Raw genomic sequence first — 20,167 nt, forward strand, 5'->3', positions numbered from 1 at the left:
TCCCCTCCCCTTCTCCCCTCTCCTCCCCCTTCTCTCCCCGTTCTCTCCCGTTCTCTCCCCCTCTCTCCTTCTCTCCTCTCTCTCCCCTTCTCTCCCTCTCTCCCCCTTCTCTCCCCCGTTTCATTCCATCTCTCCCCTTCTCTCCCCTTCTCTGCATCTCCTCTGCCTGCACATGATCCGTGTCCCTCTAGGGTTGAGGGGGGGAAGGGGAGAGGGGGGAGGGAGGGACAGAGGGAGAGAGGGGGGGAGGGGGAGAAGGGGGGAGATGGGGGGGGGGGGGTGGAGAGGGGCGGGTGGTCAGTTGATGCCCGCGGGAGAGGGAGGAGGGGGGGTGGATGGGGGGGGGGGGGGGGGGAGGGTCAGTAGATGCCTGAAGGGAGGGGGGACGATTTGACCCCATTTATTTTGGGGGGGGATTTCACCCGAGTGTTTTTGAGGGGGGGTGGGGGTGAGTGGGCTGTGGGGGGGGGGGGTGGTGGTGAGTGGTCAGGGGGGGGGAGTGGTCAGTAGGGGGGTGGGGGGTGAGTGGTCAGTGGGGGGGGGGAGGTCAGTGGTCAGTAGGGGGGGGGCACTACCCCCTTAAATAAGCAGCCAATCACACACAGCTCTGGTCTCCCCTCGACCAATAGGAGCGCGGGCGGTGTCGGAGGCGGGCTGTGATTGGGCGGGTACAGGAGGAGGAGGGAGGCGGCTAGACTAATGCAGCGCTGAGACTCACTCTCACACTGAGACGGATCAATGCAGCCGAGGCTGCTGCTGCTGCTGTTGCTGCCGGCGGCGGATACACGGACACAGCCCTCTTGCAGCACTGCCTGCTCAAGGTAGGTCAGGGTTGTTTGCTGGAGGGGAGGGGGAGAGACGGAGTGTTGTGCAAATATCAATGCACAGACACTGTGCAAGATGCAGCTGCCGAGGGATTTAATGCTGCCGTTTTACACATACACACACACACAGACACTCACAGACAGACAAACACAGACATACACACTCACAGACAGACAGAGAGACACACAGATACACACACACACAGGTACACACAGACATAGACACAGACACACACACAGACACTCCCACAGACACACGAACAGATACATACACTCACAGGCAGGCAGACCCAGCCAGCCACAGACAGCCAAACACACACACACACACACACACACACACAGCTCGATTCTCCCATGTCACTAGCATGCTGATGTGCTGAGTATGTGTGGGTTGGTGTGGGTCGGCGTGATTGTGTGTGCGAGTGTGTAGGTGTGAATGTGGATGTGTGTGTGGATGTGAGTGTGTGTGTATGTGGGTGGGTGTGAGCTTATAGCCGGCGCAGGGATGCATTGACGTTCGGACGCAGTGCAGGGAGAGAGAGAGAGGGAGGGAGAGACGGATAGGTAACGAGAAAGAGGGAGGGAGAGACAGAGAGGGAGGGAGAGAGAGGAGGGTTTGTGGTGTGGAGGTTTGGGAGAGGAAGAGAGAGAGAGGGTACATAGGTAATTCGTGGGCCAGGGAGTCCCAGTGGGAAGGAAGGGTGGGTGACAGCGTTCCTGGGTCTATCAATCTCCTCCCTCCCCCCATATAACCTACCCTGCCCCCGTTCTGGTCACACCCTGTCTCATGTCACAGGTGAAATGTTGCAGAGAGGATGTTGCCAGGACTCGAGGGTCTGAGCTATAGGGAGAGATGGGACAGGCTGGGGCTCTATTCCCTGGAGCACAGGAGGGTGATGGGGTGATCTTATAGAGGTGTACACAATCATGACAGGAATAGATAAGGCGGATGCACTGAACCTTTCAACCAGGGAATCAAGAACCAGGGGACTGCCGGGGCAGTTTGAGAAGGATCTCCAGATGTCTGAAGAAGGGTAATATCACCCATTCCTTCTCTCCAGAGATGCTGCCTGACCCGCTGAGTTACTCCAGCACTCTGTGTCTATCTTCAGTTTTTGAGGAGGTGGTGGTGAGGCTGTTGAAGAACAATAAGGTGGATAATCCTCCCCACAGCATTTTGTGTCTTTCTTTGCTGTAGACCAGCATTTGCTGTTCTTTCCCACACTATAAGGTGGATAAATCCTTGGACCCGAGTTAGCTCTATCTCTTGTTATTCAGTGAGTGAAAGGAAGGAGATCTAGTTCAGTTTAGTTTGTAGATGCAGCGTGGAAACGGGCTCTTCGGTCCACCAGTGATCCCTGCACACTAACACTATCCAACACACACACACACACACACGCGCACACACACACGCACACGATAATATACAATTATTACTGCAACCAATTAACCTACAAACCTGTACGACTTTGGAGTGTGGGAGGAAACCGGAGCACTCGGAGAAAACCCACGCAGGTCACAGGGAGAACGTACAAACTCCGTACACCACTATCGTATCTGCCTCCACCACCACCCCTGGCAGCACGTTCCAGGCACCCACCACCCTCTGTGTAAAAAAAAAAAAAAAAAAAAAAAAACCTGCCCCGCACATCTCCTTTAAACTTTGCCCCTCTCACCCGACAGCTGTGTCCTCAGTGTTTGATAGTACCATCATAGTGAAAGGTTCTGACTGTCTACTCTATCTAAGCCTCTCATAACGTTCTACACTTCTACCAGGTCTCCCCTCAACCACTGACATTCCAGAGAAAACAATCCCAAGTCTGTCCATCCTCTCCCTGTGGCTGAAACCCTCTAATCCAGGCATCATTCCGGTAAACCTCCTCTGCACCCTCTCCAAAGCCCCCACATGCTTCCTGTAATGGGGGCGACCAGAACTACACGCAATACTCCAGATGCAGCCTGACCAACGTCCTATAGAGCTGCATGGTGACTTCCTGACTCTTGTACTCAATGCCCCGACCGATGGAGACAAGCGTAACGTACGCCTTCTTTACCCCTTCACCATGATAAAGGATTGGTGAAGATAAAATAAATATTTTTCCATTCAAATTTCGATTTGCTTTGCTGGTTATCGCAGCCATTAAGATCTCCAGAGATATGGAGTCTAATTTGAACATCTTTATCTTGGCACTCCTTAACCACAGGGTGCATTTGAATTGTATGGGAGCGGCGAACTATGACATTTACAGAGGCTATCAGCATGCCTTTAAAGTACAGCTGCCAGCGGAAACCAAAGATCCTATAGCGAGCAAGATAGTCCACTCGATGAAAAAGACGTAGTGCGGTCATGGGCAGATTCCTGGGTAATTTAAGGCCCCATTTCTGTCACCGGCTTCCGTCTCTGCACCAAAGATCCCATAGGATAATAGTGCGGAGACGGAAGCCGGTTACGGAAACATCCTCGTAAAAATAAACATTATTTGGTAAAAATCTTCTCCTCATTTTTAGAATTTAAATTTATTAACACAAACTGTTCCCCCGCAACGTTGATTACACCGAGTAGGGTCCGGTTATGGAAATGGATGAAAAAAAGGCCCACGTTCCGCTCCGTTGCGTACTACACGTCAGCCCATTGCATTTGGAAGGAGTGGTCCATCTTGCTCCACTATAGGATCTTTGGCGGAAACTGGAGGAACAGGCCCTTCGGCCCTTCTGGTCAATGCAGACCAAGATGTCCCATCAGAGCCAGTTCCATTTACCAGCATTTTGGCCCAGGCAGAGCCGTACAAAATCATGAGAGGAGTAGATCTCAGGGAATGGCGGTGCTGGCTCGAAGGGCCGAATGGCTTATTCCTGCACCTATTGTCTATTGTGAACGCAGGTAGTCTCCTGCCCAGTGTAGGGGAATCGAGGACCAGATGACATAGGTTTAAGGTGAGGGGTGGAAAGATTTAATAGGATTCTGAGATAGTCAAAAATGCTGGAGAAACTCAGCGGGTGAGGCAGCATCTATGGAGTGAAGGAATAGGTGACGTTTCGTGTCGAGAACTTTCTTCAGACCTGATCCTTATGATTGAGGCAGTGCAGCGTAGGTTCACGAGATTGATCCCTGGGATGGCGGGACTGTCACATGAGGAAAGATTGAAAAGACTAGGGTTGTATTCACTGGAGTTTAGAGGGATGAGGGGATATCTTATAGAAACATATTCCCAACTGTTTTAACAAATTGAGATGAATTCATCCCAATATTCATGAGCATGATGGTGTCTCTAGCCTGTTCAGTCCCATTCTCGAATAATCAGACTAGGCTTTTAGTTAAAAAGCACAGAGTGCTGGAGTAACTCAGCGGGTCAGGCAGCATCTGTGGAGAACATGGATAGGTGACGTTTCACAGAGTGCTGGAGTAACTCAGCGGGCCAGGCAGCATCTGTGGAGAGCATGGATAGGTGACGTTTCACAGGGAAGGTGACAAAAGGGTGTTGGATAAGGAGAGGAGGAGTGAAATGTTAAGCTGGAGGGGGGAATACAGGGGGGTGGGGGGGGATGTGGGACTAGGAGATGGGAGATGAGTGTAAGGAGGTGGGGACAGGAGAAAGGTGACTCTCCAATCGGGCAAGAGGTACAGAAGTGTGAATACCCACACCTCCAGATTCAGGGACAGTTTCTTCCCAGCTGTTATCAGGCAACTGAACCATCCTACCACAACCAGAGAGCAGTGCTGAACTACTATCTACCTCATTAGTGACCCTCGGACTATGCCTGATCGGGCTTTGAAACATAGAAAATAGGTGCAGGAGGAGGCCATTCGGCCCTTCGAGCCAGCACGGCCATTCATTGTGATCATGGCTGATCGTTCCCAATCAATAACCTGCCTTCTCCCCATATCCCTTGACTCCACTAGCCCCTAGAGCTCTATCTAAATCTCTCTTAAATCCATCCAGGGAATTCCACAAATTCACAACTCTCTGGGTGAAAATGTTTTTTCTCACCTCAGTCTTAAATGGCCTCCCCTTTATTCTAAGACTGTGGCCCCTGGTTCTGGACTCGTCCAACATTGGGAACATTTTTCCTGCATCTAGCTTGTCCAGTCCTTTTATAATTGTATATGTTTATATAAGATCACCCCTCATCCTTCTAAACTCCAGTGAATACAAGCCTCGTCTTTTCAATATTTCCTCACTGCCTGCTGTGCCTGCATGCTTACTTTCAGTGACTGATGTACACGCACACCCAGGTCTCATTGCACCTCCCCTTCTCCAGATCTGACACCATTCAGATAATAATCTGCCTTCCTTTTCTTGCCACTAGTGGATAACCTCACATTTATCCACATTATACTGCATCTGCCATGCATCTGCCCACTCACCCAACCTGTCCAAGTCACCATGCAGCCTCGTAGCCTCCTCCTCGCAGCTCACACTGCCACCCAGCTTTGTGTCATCCGCAAACTTAGAAATGTTACATTTAATTCCCATGTATAAATCGTTAATATAGATTGTAAACAACTGGGGTCCCAGCACCGAGCCTAGCGGCACCCCACTAGTCACTGCCTGCCATTCTGAAAAGAACCCGTTAATTCCTACTCTGCTTCCTGTCTGTGTCTGTGTCTCTCTCTGTCTGTTTGTGCCTCTCTCTGTGTCTGTGTCTGTGTGTCTCTCTCTGTCTGTTTGTGCCTCTCTCTGTGTCTGTGTGCGTGACTCTCTCCGTCTGTGAGTGTGGCTGTGTCTGTGTGTGTGTGTCTCTCTGCCCCCCCCCCCCCCCCCCCCCCCCCCCCCCCCCCCCCTGTGGAACCAGTGGGCAAGGATCACCATGTGGTTGTGGCTGAAACAGCCCCACTATAATCAATCTTTCAGTGTGTTTCATCCTGACCGTGTGACACAGAAAATGCTGTCCTTTATTGTAACCGGTAGAAAACATCCTTCTCCTTAAAGCTTTGATTAGAATCGTAAGTTAAGCAATGTTTTTTTATTTAAAAGCTTTGTGTCACAGCATTGTACAGCAACTGACCCTTTGGCCCATCCTGTCCACCCTGTCTTGGTTGACCTACTGGGCTCGCCACATTTGCCTGCAGTTGACCCATATCCCTCTAAACCATTAATTTCCATATATCTGTCCAAATGTCTTATCAAAGTCATCATTGTATCCACATCTATAGCTACCTCTGGCAGTCCTTCCAAATACGGACCACCCTCTGAGTGGAAAAAGTTGCCCCTGAAGTCTCAGTGAAATCTCGCACCTTAAGCCTGTGCCCTCTAGTTTTAGAATCCACTATCCCAGAGAAAAAGACTGTGAGCGTTCACATTATCCGTGCCCCTCATGATCTTGTACAGCTGAACTACTCTTGGCAGTCAGGAAAGCGAATGGCATGCTGGCCTTCATAACAAGAGGAGTTGAGTATAGGAGCAAAGAGGTCCCTGCAGTTGTACAGAGCCCTGGTGAGACCACACCTGGAGTATTGTGTGTAGTTTTGATCCCCAAATTTGAGGAAGGACATTCTCGCTATTTAAGGAATGCATCGTAGGTTTACAACGTTAATTCCCGGGATGGCGGGACTGTCATATGCTGAGAGAATGGAGTGGCTGGGCTTGTACACTCTGGAATTTAGAAGGATGAGAGGGGATCTTATTGAAACATATAAGATTATTAAGGGTTTGGACACGCTAGAGGCAGGAAACATGTTCCCGATGTTGGGAGAGTCCAGAACCAGGGGCCACAGTTTAAGAATAAGGGGTAAGCCATTTAGAACAGAGATGAGGAAACACTTTTTCCCAGAGAGAGTTGCAAATCTGTGGAATTCTCTGCTTCTGAGGGCGGTGGAGGCCGGTTCTCTGGGTGCTTTCAAGAGAGAGCTAGATAGAGCTCTTAAAGATAGCGGAGTCAGGGGATATGGGGTGAAGGCAGGAACGGGGTACTGATTGTGGATGATCAGCCATGATCACATTGAATGGCGGTGCTGGCTCGAAGGGCCGAATGGCCTACTCCTGCGTCTATTGTCTATTGTACACCTCATTAAAGTCACCGCTCAGCCTCCAAAGAGTAAAGTCCCAGCCCATCCAACCTCTCGCTGTATAACTCGAGCCCACGTAACATCCTGGTGAATCTCTTCTGTACCGTTTCCAACTTAGACAATAGGTGCAGGAGGAGGCCATTCGGCCCTTCGAGCCAGCACCGCCATTCAATGTGATCATGGCTGATCATCCACAATCAGTACCCGGTTCCTGCCTTCTCCCCATACCCCTCATACCCCAACATCGGGAACATCTCGTACTCCACACCCTTCCCAGTGAAGGTAGGTGTGGGAAAAGCCTTCCTCGCCGCACTGTCCACCTGACCCCACCACTGCCTTGGAACGGTGCACCTGTACTCACAGATCTCTCCATTCTCCAGAGAGTTGTGAGCCTGTGTAATTCTCTGCCTCAGAGGGTGGTGGAGGCAGGTTCTCTGGATACTGTCAAGAGAGAGCTAGATAGGGCTCTAAAAGATAGCGGAGTCGGGGGATATGGGGAGAAGGCAGGAACAGGGTACTGATTGGGGATGATCAGCCATGATCACATTGAATGGCTCGAAGGGCCGAATGGCCTACTCCTGCACCTATCGTCTCTATGGCTCCACCATTCACTGTGTAGGCCACTCACCAAAGTGCAACACCTCACACTGACTCGATGTTAAATTCCATTAGCCATTCCTTGACTCATCTTCGCAACTGATCTAGATCCTGTTGTAAACGTAGATATCCTCCCTCACTGTCTACCATTCCGCCACCATCATTACTGTCATGTACTGCTGTAATTTGAGCTTTGAAATAATTGTTGCTTGCTATCCAGTCAGCAGAAAGATTATACATGATTACAATCAAGCCGTTCACAGTGCATGGGGCTTGTCCCACTTGGCGATTTTTTTTTTTGGCGACTTCCGGCCTCATACCAGTGTCGCCAAAAGATTATGAACATTTCGAAATCTTGTGGCGACAAAAAAAAAATGTAGCGACACTTGAAAAAACACCTCGCGTCAATATGGTGTCACCACCGCGAATGTTTCGGTGACGTTATACATCAGTCAAAGATGCCGGCAGTCGCCGAAAAAAATCACCAAGTGGGACAAGCCCTTAACGATACAGGATAAAGGGAATAACGTTTAGGACAAGATATGAGTCCTTTAAAGTCTGATCAAAGATAGTCCAAGGGTCTCCAGTAAGGTAGATGGGAGGTCAGGGCCACTCTCTAGTAGCGGTTCAGTTGCCCGATAACAGCCGGGAAGAAACTGCCCCTGAATCTGGAGGTGTGCGTTTTCACACTTCTGTACCTCTTGCGTGATGGGAGAGGGGAGAAGAGGGAGTGACCGGGTGCGACTGGACCTTGATGATGCTGCTGGCCTTGCCGAGGCAGCGTGAGGTGTAGATGGAGTCGATGGAAGGGAGGTTGGTTCGTGCGATGGTCTGGGCTGCGTCCACAAGTCTCTGCAATTTCTCGTAGTTTCGGTTGGAGCCGTTCCCAAACCGTGCTGTGATGCTTTCTACGGATAAGAATATATGAAAGGAAAGGTTTAGTGGGATATGGGAAAACGTGGGGAATTGGGACGAGCTTAGATGGGCATCTAGGTGGACATGGATGCGTGATGATGAAGGGTTTGTTTCCGTGCTGTAAAGGCCCTATGATTCTACACGTTGTTTAGTTTATTGTCACGTGTACTGAGGTACAGTGAAAAGCTTTTGTGTTGCGTGCTATCCAGTCAGCGGAAAGACAATACATGATTACACTCGAGCCATTCACAGTGTACAGATACATAATAACAGCCCTGTCCCACGGTACGAGTTCATTCCAAGAGATCTCCCGAGTTTAAAAAAACTCAAACTCGTGGTAAGCACAGAGAATGAACGTAGCGGGTACATCGGAGGTCGGGGACATCTCTGCTGTAGCGCTAACGGCAGGTACTCGGGAAGACTCGTTAACGGCTGGTAAGCATGGTAAGACCCGTGTAGATGTTTCAACACGTTGAAAAATGTCCACGAGAGCCCCGAGTATCGACGAGTGGCCATTACCGTAAATCTCCGAGTTCGAATCAGGGCAAACTGGGGAGAACTCTTGGAATGAACTCGTACCGTGAGACGGGTTTAAGGGGATAACGTTTAGTGCAAGGTAAAGTCCGATCAAGGTTAGTCCGGACAGTTCTTGAGTTGATGACAGGTTGGTTCAGTTGCCTGACGACAGCTAGGAGGACTCCAACAGCATACAAAGATGTGGAAGATCAGCCATGATCACATTGAATGGCGGTGCTGGCTCGAAGGGCCGAATGGCCTACTCCTGCACCTATTGTCTAAAGCATAAATAACACGCCCACCTATTTTAAAAAGCACTGCAGAAAAAAAATGGCTTTAGTGCAAACAGAATTCAAACGGAAGTTCTTGTTTAGAATTCCTTGGAGCGTGAGCCTGGTTGCAGGTCGGTCTGTGACTGATTGATGGAGCAGGAAGTGAACAAGTCTAGTAAACACAATGTCATCAACTGCTAGTGGGGCAGGAACCGACGCAGAGTTCTGGGATTAGGAAACAATAGACAATCCACAATAGGTGCAGGAGGAGGCCATTCGGCCCTTCGAGCCAGCACCGCCATTCAATGTGATCATGGCTGATCATCCACAATCAGTACCCCGTCTGAAGAAGGGTTTTGGCCCGAAACGTTGCCTATTTCCTTCGCTCCATAGATGCTGCTGCACCTGCTGAGTTTCTCCAGCTTTTTTGTGTAACCCCCGTTCCTGCCTTCTCCCCATATCCCCTGACTCCGCTATTTTTAAGAGCCCTATCTAGCTCTCTCTTGAAAGCATCCAGAGAACCAGCCTCCACCGCCCTCTGAGGCAGAGAATTCCACACTCACCGCTCCCTGTGAGAAAAAGTGTTTCCTCGTCTCTGTTCTAAATGGCTTACTCCTTATTCTTAAACTGTGGCCCCCTGGTTATGGACTCCCTCAACATCGGGAACATGTTTCCTGCCTCTAGCGTGTCCAAGCCCTTAACAATCTTATAGACAGAGAGTCATAGAATGATACAGCGTGGAAACAGGTCTTTCGGCCCAACTTGCCCACACCGACCAACATGTCCCATCTATACTAGTCCCATCTGCCCGCCTTTGGCCCATATCCTCTGAACATTAGACTTTAGAGACACAGACACAGTGTGGAAACAGGCCCTTCGTCCCACTGAGTTCCCGCCCAACCAGCGATCACCCCGTACACTAGCACTGTCCTACACACACTAGGGACAATTTGCAATTTACAGAAGCCAATTAACCTGTAGACTTGCACGTCTTTGGAGTGTGAGAGGAAACCGGAGCACCCAGAGAAAACCCACGCGGGTCATGGGGAGAACGTGCAAGCTCCGTACAGACAGCACCCGTAGTCTGGATGGAACCCGGGTCTCTGGCGCTGTGAGGCAGCAACTCTACCGCTGCGCCACTGTGCCGCCCTTGAAACCTGTCCATGTACTTGTCCAAATGTTTTGATAATCTCTGCCTTAACTACCTCCTCCAGCAGCTCGTTCCATGCACCCACTAACGTTTGTGTGTGTGTGTAAAAAAAAAAAAAGTCACCCCTCAGATTCCTATGAAATCTTTTCTCCAGCACTTTAAACCTATGTACTCTGGTTAGCGATTCCCCTACTCTGGGTAAAAGACTGCTTTTGCCCTATCTATTCCTGTCGTATTACCCTCAGGTAGTCGAGGGAGGGACTATCGCAAGGTTTAAGAAACAATTTAACAGGTAATATGTAATAAAGAACTGCAGAACCCAAAATGTCGCCCATTCCTTCTCTCCAGAGATGCTGCCTCACCCGTTGAGTTACTCCAGCAATTTGTGGCTACCTTCGATTTAAGCAGGTACATGGATAGGACAGGTTTGGAGGGATATGGGCCAAACGCAAGCAGGTGGGACGAGCATTGGCCGGCGTGGGCAAGTTGGGCCAAAGGGCCTGTTTCCATGCTGTATCACTCTATGCTGGCTCGCATGGCCTACTTGTTCACCTATTGTCTATTGACGATGACGCCTCTACGAGATCATCCCTCGCCCTCGTGTGCTCCAAGGAATAGAGTCGAGGAAAGGGTGACGAGAAGATTTATGAGGGTGTTGCCAGCAGCCGAGCTTTAGGGAGAGGTTGGGCAGGCCGGGACTCTATTCCTTGGAGCGCAGGAGGATTAGCAATGATCTGTTGGAGGTGTACAAGATCATGACGGGAATATTTGTGGAATTCCTTGCCACAGAGGGCAGTGGAGGCCAAGACGCTGGATGGATTTAAGAGAGAGTTAGATAGAGCTCTAGGGGCTAGTGGAATTAAGGGATATGGGGAGAAGGCAGGCACGGGTTATTGATTGGGGACGATCAGCCATGATTGCAATAATTGGCAGTGTTGGCTCGAAGGGCCAAATGGCCTCCTCCTGCACCTATTTTCTATTGTCTATTGATATGGGCATGCAGGTTGGACTAGTGTAGGTGGGACATGCTGGTCGGTGTGGGCAAGTTGGGCCGAAGGGCCTGTATGACACGATGCCTCTGCACATCATTTTAAAACTGTCCATATCGCGGTAAAGCTATGCAGTGTAGTATTTGCTGGTGCTGTGTCTTGCCTTGCTGTGTTAAGGCTGGGTGCTGGGTCTCCTATGTTTCCACAGTAACCGGGGATTGAAGGAAGATAAGTCACTGGCTACGAAGCACTTTCAGCGTATACTTGCAAAGGCCACGGTAGTAATCGACACTGTGTGGGGAGACTAGCGCTGAGAAGTGTGACAGGGTGGTGCAGCTGATAGAGTCGCTGCCCCGGCGCCAGAGATGCGGGTTCGATCCTGACCCCGGGTGGAGTTTGTACGTTCTCCCCGTGACCGTGTCGGCTGCTTCTGGGTTCACTGGTTTCATGTGATAGGAGCAGAATTAGGCCATTCGGCCCATCAAGTCTACTCCGCCATTCAATCGCGGCTGATCTGTCGCTACCTCCCATCTCCATTCTCCTGCCTTCTCCCCATAACCCCCGACACCCATACTAATCAAGAACCTGTCAATCTCCACCTTAAAAATATCCACTGACTTGACCTCATCTGTGGAAGTTCTTGCTGCTGAGTAAAGGTCCCGATATTCTGACCTGGAAGCACTCATGTTATTCTGCACCATTAGTTTAGTTTATTGTCATGTGTACCGAGGTACAGTGAAAAGCTTTTGTTACGCGCTAACCAGTCAGCGGAAAGACAATACAATACAGGTGCACAACCTTTTATCCGAAAGCCTTGGGACCAGCCACTTGTCGGATTTCGGACATTTTCGGATTTCCGAATGGAAGATTTTTAGCGTAGATTAGGTAGGTAGCGCGGGCGGCTTGAAAAGTCTGGAGCGGCTGCCTCCTCCCCGGAGACCGGGGAATCATTGTAAATCATTGCATAAATGTTAGTCAGTTAGTTTGGAGGGATTTTATGTGGTGGTGGTGGTGGTGGGGTGGATGGGTGAAGGGGTAAACTTTAATTCTTAGAGTCCTACCTGGTCGGCGACTCCCAACATCGCGGAGCTGGGGGCTCCGTCCGGCCGCGGGCGGCGCCGGTTGTAGCTCCGACCCCGGCAACTCAACCTCTGGCTGCGCGGCGCTCCAAATCCAGCGCCGCCCGCAGCCCCCAGCTCCGCGAACGTTGGGAGAAGGCGGCCTCAGCGCCCTGGAGCTTACCGCACAGCGATCCGGTAAGGCATTGCCCGCTTCCCGCTGGTATCCCAGCGCTGCGACGCCGCCGACTCCCAATATTTGCGGAGCTGAGGCTGCGGGCGTCCGGTCGCGGGCGGTGCTGGATTTGGAGCGCCTCGCCGCCAGGGGTAGAGTTGCCGGGGTCGGAGCTACAACCGGCGCCGCCCGCAGCCCCAGCTGGGAGTTGGCGGCCACAGCGCTGCGGAGCTTACTGCCCGGCGACCCGGTAAGGCATTGACCGCTCCCCGCCTCTCCGACCAGGTAGGGGACTAAGAATTAAAGTTTACCCCTTCAACCCCCCCCCCCCCCCTTCACATAAAAGTCCTCCAAACTGACTAACATTGAAGCAATGATTTACAGATGTTTAAGTGTCTCCCCGGTCTCTGGGGAGGAGGCAGCCGCTACAGTAGTACAGACCTGGGTTGACCGTGGGTCGTTTCGGGTCAAGTTTGGCGCCAAATGCGAGCTTTGGTGTGCAGACGACATCCTGGAAAAAATGGCCGGTTTTCGGAGTTTTTCGGTTTCCGGAACACCGGATAAAAGGTTGTGCACCTGTATTACAATCGAGCCGTCCACAATGTGCAGATATATGATAAATGGGAAATGTAAGGTAAAGGCAGTAAAGTCCGATCAAGGATAGTCCGAGGGTCACCAATGAGGTAGATAGCAGTTCAGCACTTCTTCAAGCTCAGCACTTCAACTCCCCCTCCCACTCCGTCTCCGACCTCTCTGTCCTGGGTCTCCTCCATGGCCACAGCGAGCAGCACTGGAAATTGGAGGAACAGCACCTCATATTCCGTTTGGGGAGTCTGCATCCTGGGGGCATGAACATCGAATTCTCCCAATTTTGTTAGTCCTTGTTGTCTCCTCCCCTTCCTCAGTCCCCCTGCTGTCTCCTCCCATACCCAGCCTTCGGGCTCCTCCTCCTTTTTCCTTTCTTGTCCCCACCCACCCCCGCCCCCGATCAGTCTGAAGAAGGGTTTCGGGCCGAAACGTTGCCTATTTCCTTCGCTCCATAGATGCTGCTGCACCCGCTGAGTTTCTCCAGCTTTTTTGTGTAACCAGCAGTTCAGCACTGCTCTCTGTGTAGAAGCCATTTATGTTACGGGCCTGTCCCACTGTACGAGGTAATTCACGAGTTCTCCCGAGTTTTCCCCTGATTCGAACTCTGAGAATGTCCGTAGAAGTTTGTGGATGTCTCGTAGCGGCTCGTAATGCTAACGGTAGGTACTCGGGAAATCCGGTAAACTCGTGACTTTTTTCAACACTGTGAAAAAATGTCCACAAGTAAAAAAAATACTCGTGATGAAAAGAATTGTTACTTTTTACTCGTACAAGCTGCTACGAGGCATCCACGAATTCCTACGGACCCGTTACGGACATTCTCTGAGTTCGAATCGGGGAACACTCGGGAGAACTCTTGAATTACCTCGTGCAGTGGGACAGGCCCTTTAGGCTAGATGCTTAAGAAGGAACTGCAGATGCTGGAAAATCGAAGGTACACAAAAATGCTGGAGAAACTCAGCGGGTGAGGCAGCATCTATGGAGCGAAGGGAGAAGTCTGAAGAAGGGTTTCGTCCCGAAACGTTGCCTATTTCCTTTGCCCCATAGATGCTGCCTCGCCCGCTGTTTTTCTCCAGCATTTTTGTCTACCTATGTTTAGGCTAGCTACAGTTGGCATATCATATTATTTTGTCTAGATATATCTTGCAGGGTTATTTTGGACACTAAGGGGTGTTCAGAAGATGTACAAGGTGGTGTCTATAGAAGGGCAGTGGGGACAGGAAGTGGCAGGCACAGGGACGATACAGTTCTCACCAGAGATCCTATAGCGAGCAAGATAGTCCACTTGACGAAAAAGTCCTACTACGGTCATGGGCAGATTCATGGGTAATTTTCGGCCCCATTTCCGTAACCGGCTTCCGTCTCTGCACCAGAGATCCCACAGCGGAGCAAAGACAACTAGTGCGGAGACGGAAGCCGGTTACGGAAACATCCTCGCAAAAATAAAAGTTATTTGGTAAAAATCTTCTCCTCATTTTCAGAATTATAATTTATTAACACAAACTCTTCCCCCGCAACGTTGATTACACTGCGAGTCGGGTCGGGTCGGGTCGGGTTACTGAAATGGATGGAAAAAAAGGCCCACGTTCCTCTCCGTTGCGTACTACACGTCAGCCCATTGCATTTAGCAGGAGTGGTCTATCTTGCTCCACTGTAGGATCTTTGGTTCTCACCAGACCTGGGACAGAGCAGCCAGTTACAGTTTTGCTGTATGCAGAATAAGGAAAACCGTGCACGATCATCTCTTTGTTTGTACAACTGCTTCAATAGACAACCATTTAAACTGGAAATAACGACAGGAAGATCTGTTCTATTAGGTCAGCGTAAGATCACTCCGACTTACCTGTGTAGTCATGGCAACGGAAAAGTCAGACAAGTCAGAAATTTGCCATTACACTGTGGTTGTTGTAGGATGGTTCAGTTGCCTGATTGGTCACCTAATTTGTGGAAGGACATTCTTGCTATTGAGGGAGTGCAGCGTAGGTTTACAAGGTTAATTCCCGGGATAGTGGGACTGTCATATGCTGAGAGAATAGAGCGACTGGGCTTGTACACTCTGGCGTTTAGAAGGATGAGAGGGAATCTTATTAAAACATATAAGATTATTAAGGGTTTGGACACGCTGGAGGCAGGAAGCATGTTCCCGATGTTGGGGGAGTCCAGAACCAGGGGCCGCAGTTAATGAATAAGGAGTAAGCCATTTAGAACGGAGACGAGGAAACATTTTTTCACACAGAGTGGTGAGTCTGTGGAATTCATTGCCTCAGAGGACGGTGGAGGCCGGTTCTCTGGATGCTTTCAACAGAGAGCTAGATAGGGCTCTTAAAGATAGCGGGTCAAGGGATATGGGGAGAAGGCAGGAACGGGGTACTGATTGGAGATGATCAGCCATGATCACATTAAATGGCGTTGCTGGCTGCTCCTGCACCTATTGTCTATTGTTTATAACATCAGAGAACGTACAAACTCCGTACAGACAGCGCCCGTAGTCAGGATGGAAGCTGGGTCATACGTCCGGGTTGTCAGCTTGCCCAGTGTGCTTGGGTGCTTGGTGAGGGGGGGGAAGGGGAGAGGGGGGAGGGGAGATGGCGAGAGGGGCGAAGGGGAGGGGGAGACGGGGGGAGGGGGGACTGATTCAATGAAGCTTTAAAGTTGCCAGACCACAGTGAAATTATTTTCTTCCAAGCCGCACAGTAGAGTATTTCCCTACCCAAACACAATCCATGTACCTTTAAGGTAGACCAAAAAAAATGTTGAGAAACTCAGCGGGTGAGGCCGCCATCTATGGAATGAAGGAATAGGCAACGTTTCGGGTCAATAGGTGCAGGAGGAGGCCATTCGGCCCTTCGAGCCAGCACCGCCATTCAATGTGATCATGGCTGATCATCCCCAATCAGGACCCTGTTCCTGCCTTCTCCCCATATCCCCTGACTCTGCAATTTTTCTCCGCCTATCTAGCTCTCTCTTGAAAGTATCCAGAGAACCCGCCTCCACCGCTCTCTGAGACAGAGAATTCCACAGACTCACCACTCTCTGTGAGAAAAAATGTTTCCTCGTCTCCGTTCTAAATGGCTTACTCCTTATTCTTAAACTGTGGCCCCTGGTTCTGGACTCCCCCAACATCGGGAACATGTTTCCTGCCTCTAGCATTTCCAAACCCTTAACAATCTTATATGTTTCAATGTGATCCCCTCTCATCCTTCTAAACTCCAGGGTGTACAAGCCCAGCTGCTCCATTCTCTCAGCATATGACAGTCCCGCCATCCCGGGAATTAACCTGCGCTGCACTCCCTCAATAGCAAGAATGGCCTTCCTCAAATTAGGGGACCAAAATTTGTACTTCCCCTTTTCCCAACATTTAGATAGTAAGTTTTCCCCTGGTTCTGGACTCCCCCAACATCGGGAACATGTTTCCTGCCTCGCGCGTGTCCAAGCCCTTAACAATCTTAAGGCCATGCTGCCAAGACTTTAATCCGACACTCGTACATTGGGCGTGAGCGCAGTTTCAGGCAGTCAAAGGCCAGTGTCCAAAACAAATCCATCTTCACATTTATAAACGCTTATCTTCAGATATTTAAATCATTTGAGATGAATCATTTCGGGCGCCGCCGTTCTGCAGCGAACAACGTTTGCTCTTGTTGAATGCAGAATAATTAATAAATGCCATAGTTAAATGAAGGCAAAGAGAGGATGGGATTAGTTGAAGGGTCCTTTGAAGAGCTTACTACTCCAAATAGCTGCTGTTTAGTTTAAGGTAGACAAAAATGCTGGAGAAACTCAGCGGGTGAGGCAGCATCGATCGATGCTGCCTCACCCGCTGAGTTTCTCCAGCATTTTTGTCTACCTTCCATCATCCAGCATCTGCAGTTCCTTCTGAAACATGCAGTTTAGTTTCGAGGTACAGCGCGGAAACGGGACCCTTCGGCCCACCGGGTCCGCGCCGGCCAGCGATGGCCGCACACTGGATCTGGATGTAAAACGCCCAAAGGCTCTACATAGAGCATCACTCAGCATTGTGACGGTGGTGGACATGCTAGTCGAGCGGGAGATGCTTTTACAGTTGCATCTTTGTATATGTTGGTGTTTTGGAGACCTCTGATGCTGGCTGGTAGGGTGTTCCAATCCCTTCCTGTCTTGAAGAAAAACGAGTCAATAGACAATAGACAACAGGTGCAGGAGGAGGCCATTCGGCCCATCGAGCCAGCACCGCAATTCAATGTGTTCACGGCTGAACATCCCCAATCAGTACCCCGTTCCTGCCTTCTCCCCATATCCCCTGACTTCGCTATTTTTAAGAGCCCGATCTAGCTCTCTTGAAAGCATCCAGAGAACCTGCCTCCACCGCCCTCTGAGGCAGAGAATTCCACACACACCACTCTCTGTGAGAAAAAGTGTTTCCTCGTCTCCGTTCTAAATGGTTTACTCCTTATTCTTAAACTGTGGCTCCTGGTTCTGGACTCCCTCAACATCGGGAACATGTTTCCTGCCTCTAGCGTGTCCAAGCCCTTAACAATTTTATATGTTTCAATGAGATATCCTCTCATCCTTCTAATCTCCAGAGTGTACAAGCCCAGCTGCTCCATTCTCTCAGCATATGACAGTCCCGCCATCCCGGGAATTGACCTTGTAGTTGTAAACCTACGCTGCACTCCCTCAATAGCAAGAATGTTCTTCCTCAAATTACGGGAAAAAAACTGCATACAATACTCCAGGTGTGGTCTCACTAGGGCTCTGTACAACTGCAGAAGGACCTCTTTGCTCCTATATTCGATTCCTCTTGTTATAAAGGCCAGCATGCCATTCGCTTTCTTCACTGCCTGCTGTACCTGCATGCTTACTTTCATAGACTGATGAACAAGGACCCCCAGATTCCGTTGTACTTCATCCCTTTTCCCAACTTGACGCCATTTAGATAGTAATCTGCTTTCCTGTTTTTGCTACCAAAGTGGATAACCTTACAATTATCTGCATTAAACTTCATCTGCCATGCATCTGCCCACTCCCCCAACCTGTCCAAGTCACCCTGCATTCTCATAGCATCCTCCTCACAGTTCACACTGCCACCCAGCTTTGTGTCATCTGCAAATTTGCTAATGTTACTTTGGTCGGCGTGGGCTGAAGGGACCTGTATCTGCGCTGCACTATTCTGAGACTGACTTTAAATCTAAATTGGTTCCGTGAAGCCCTGACTACATTGATTCCTGGGTCATGAGATTAATTTATCTATTTAGAATGGAAAAAAATAAAATACATTAATGATTGAATTAAAATTGATTTTCATGGTGGACAATTACAAACTTGTATTGCTGAATAATTAGGCCCCAAACATATTAGCTTCAGAAACAAGAGGAATTGTATTTCTTGGTTGAAATCGGCACAAATTCCTTGTTGAGTATAATTTTAAAATAATCTCTTGCATGTCCTTTGTGTTGTCCATGGACCTTGTGTAGAATCATGAGCGGGATAGTGCCGGTTAGAAAAGCCTCTTAAACACCACTATCGTATCTGCCTCCACCACCACCCCTGGCAGCGCGTTCCAGGCACCCACCACCCTCTGTGTAAAAAAAACCTGCCCCGCACATCTCCTTTAAACTTTGCCCCTCTCACCTTAAAGCTGCGCCCTCTAGTGGTGGACATTTCCACCCTGGGGAAAAAGGTTCTGACTGTCTACCCTATCTACGCCTCTCATAACGTTCTACACTTCTACCAGGTCTCCCCTCAACTTCTGACGTTCCACAGAAAACAATCCCAAGTCTGTCCATCCTCTCCCTGTGGCTGAAACCCTCTAATACAGGCATCATTCTGGTAAACCTCCTCTGCACCCTCTCCAAAGCCCCCACATGCTTCCTGTAATGGGGGCGACCAGAACTACACGCAATACTCCAGATGCGGCCTGACCAACGTCCTATAGAGCTGCATGGTGACTTCCTGACTCTTGTACTCAACGCCCCGACCGATGGAGACAAGCGTAACGTACGCCTTCTTTACCGCTCTGTCCACGTGTGTTGCCACCTGCAGGGAGTTGTGGACGTGGACCCCAAGATCCCTCTGAACATCAGTTTATCTATGCCCATTATAGTTTTATGTTCTTCTACAGATTCAGTGGGAGTGAGTTTAAGTTCAGTTCATTGTCACGTGTATCGAGGTACAGTGAAAAGCTTTTGTTGCGTGCTAACCAGTCAGCGGAAAGACAATACATGATTACAATCGAGCCGTCCACAGTGTACAGATACAGGATAGAGGGAATAACATTTAGTGCAAGGTGAAGCTAGCAAAGTCCGGGAGTCAAAGATAGTCCGAGGGTCACCAATGAGGTAGATGGTAGTTCAGCACTGCTCTCTGGTTGTGGTAAAGGGGCTGTCCCACTGTACGAGCTAATTCAAGAGCTTTCCCGAGTTAAAAAAAAAAAAATCTAACTCGTGGTAAGCACGTAGAATGTACGTCGAGGATCGGGGACGTCTCTTAGCGGCTTGTAACGCTAACGGCAGGTATTCGGGGAAACGCGGTAAGCTTGGGAAGACTCGTCAAGATTTTTCAACATGTTGTAAAATGTCCACGAGAGCCCCGAGTACCTACGAGCGGCTATTACCGTAATTCTCCGAGTTCGAATCGGGGAAACTCTGGAATTAGATTGTACCGTGGGACAGGCCCATAAGGGTGGTTCAGTTGCCTGATAGGCCCCTGAAGAACCCTGGTGATTGTTCTGTGACATGAACACTGCCCCCCCCCACCAGTTGTCATGACGATAAACCTCCCTTGCACCGACGCCTGGAGTGCTCCGCAAAGATATTAGCTCCTCTAGTATCTTTGGTGTTCCCTGCCCATTCACCAGTAGTTCAAGAAGGAACTGCAGATGCTGGAAGATCGAAGGTACACAAAATTTCTGGAGAAACTCAGCGGGTGCAGCAGCGTCTATGGAGCGAAGGAAATAGGCAACGTTTCGGGCCGAAACCCTTCTACAGACTGATGGGGGGGGGGGGAGGGGGGGGAGAAGGATGGAAAAGGGGAGGAGGAGGAGCCCGAGGGCGGGCAGATGGGAGGAGACAGCTAGAGGGTTAAGGAAGGGGAGGAGACAG

General features: G+C 50.0%; 1 protein-coding gene across 2 annotated transcripts in view; it reads left to right on the plus strand.

Annotated features, from left to right (window-relative positions):
* Nucleotides 1-714: 714 nt before the first annotated feature.
* Nucleotides 715-20,167, plus strand: part of myripb (myosin VIIA and Rab interacting protein b) — a 139,002-nt gene continuing 119,549 nt past the window's right edge. For both annotated transcript variants that reach the window (XM_055653892.1, XM_055653899.1), the window contains exon 1: nucleotides 715-821. The gene's annotated coding sequence lies outside the window, so the exon portion shown is untranslated. The remainder of the gene's footprint in view (nucleotides 822-20,167) is intronic.

This window comes from Leucoraja erinacea, chromosome 2 (genome assembly GCF_028641065.1).
Source record: "Leucoraja erinacea ecotype New England chromosome 2, Leri_hhj_1, whole genome shotgun sequence".
NCBI classification, from domain to species: domain Eukaryota; kingdom Metazoa; phylum Chordata; class Chondrichthyes; order Rajiformes; family Rajidae; genus Leucoraja; species Leucoraja erinaceus.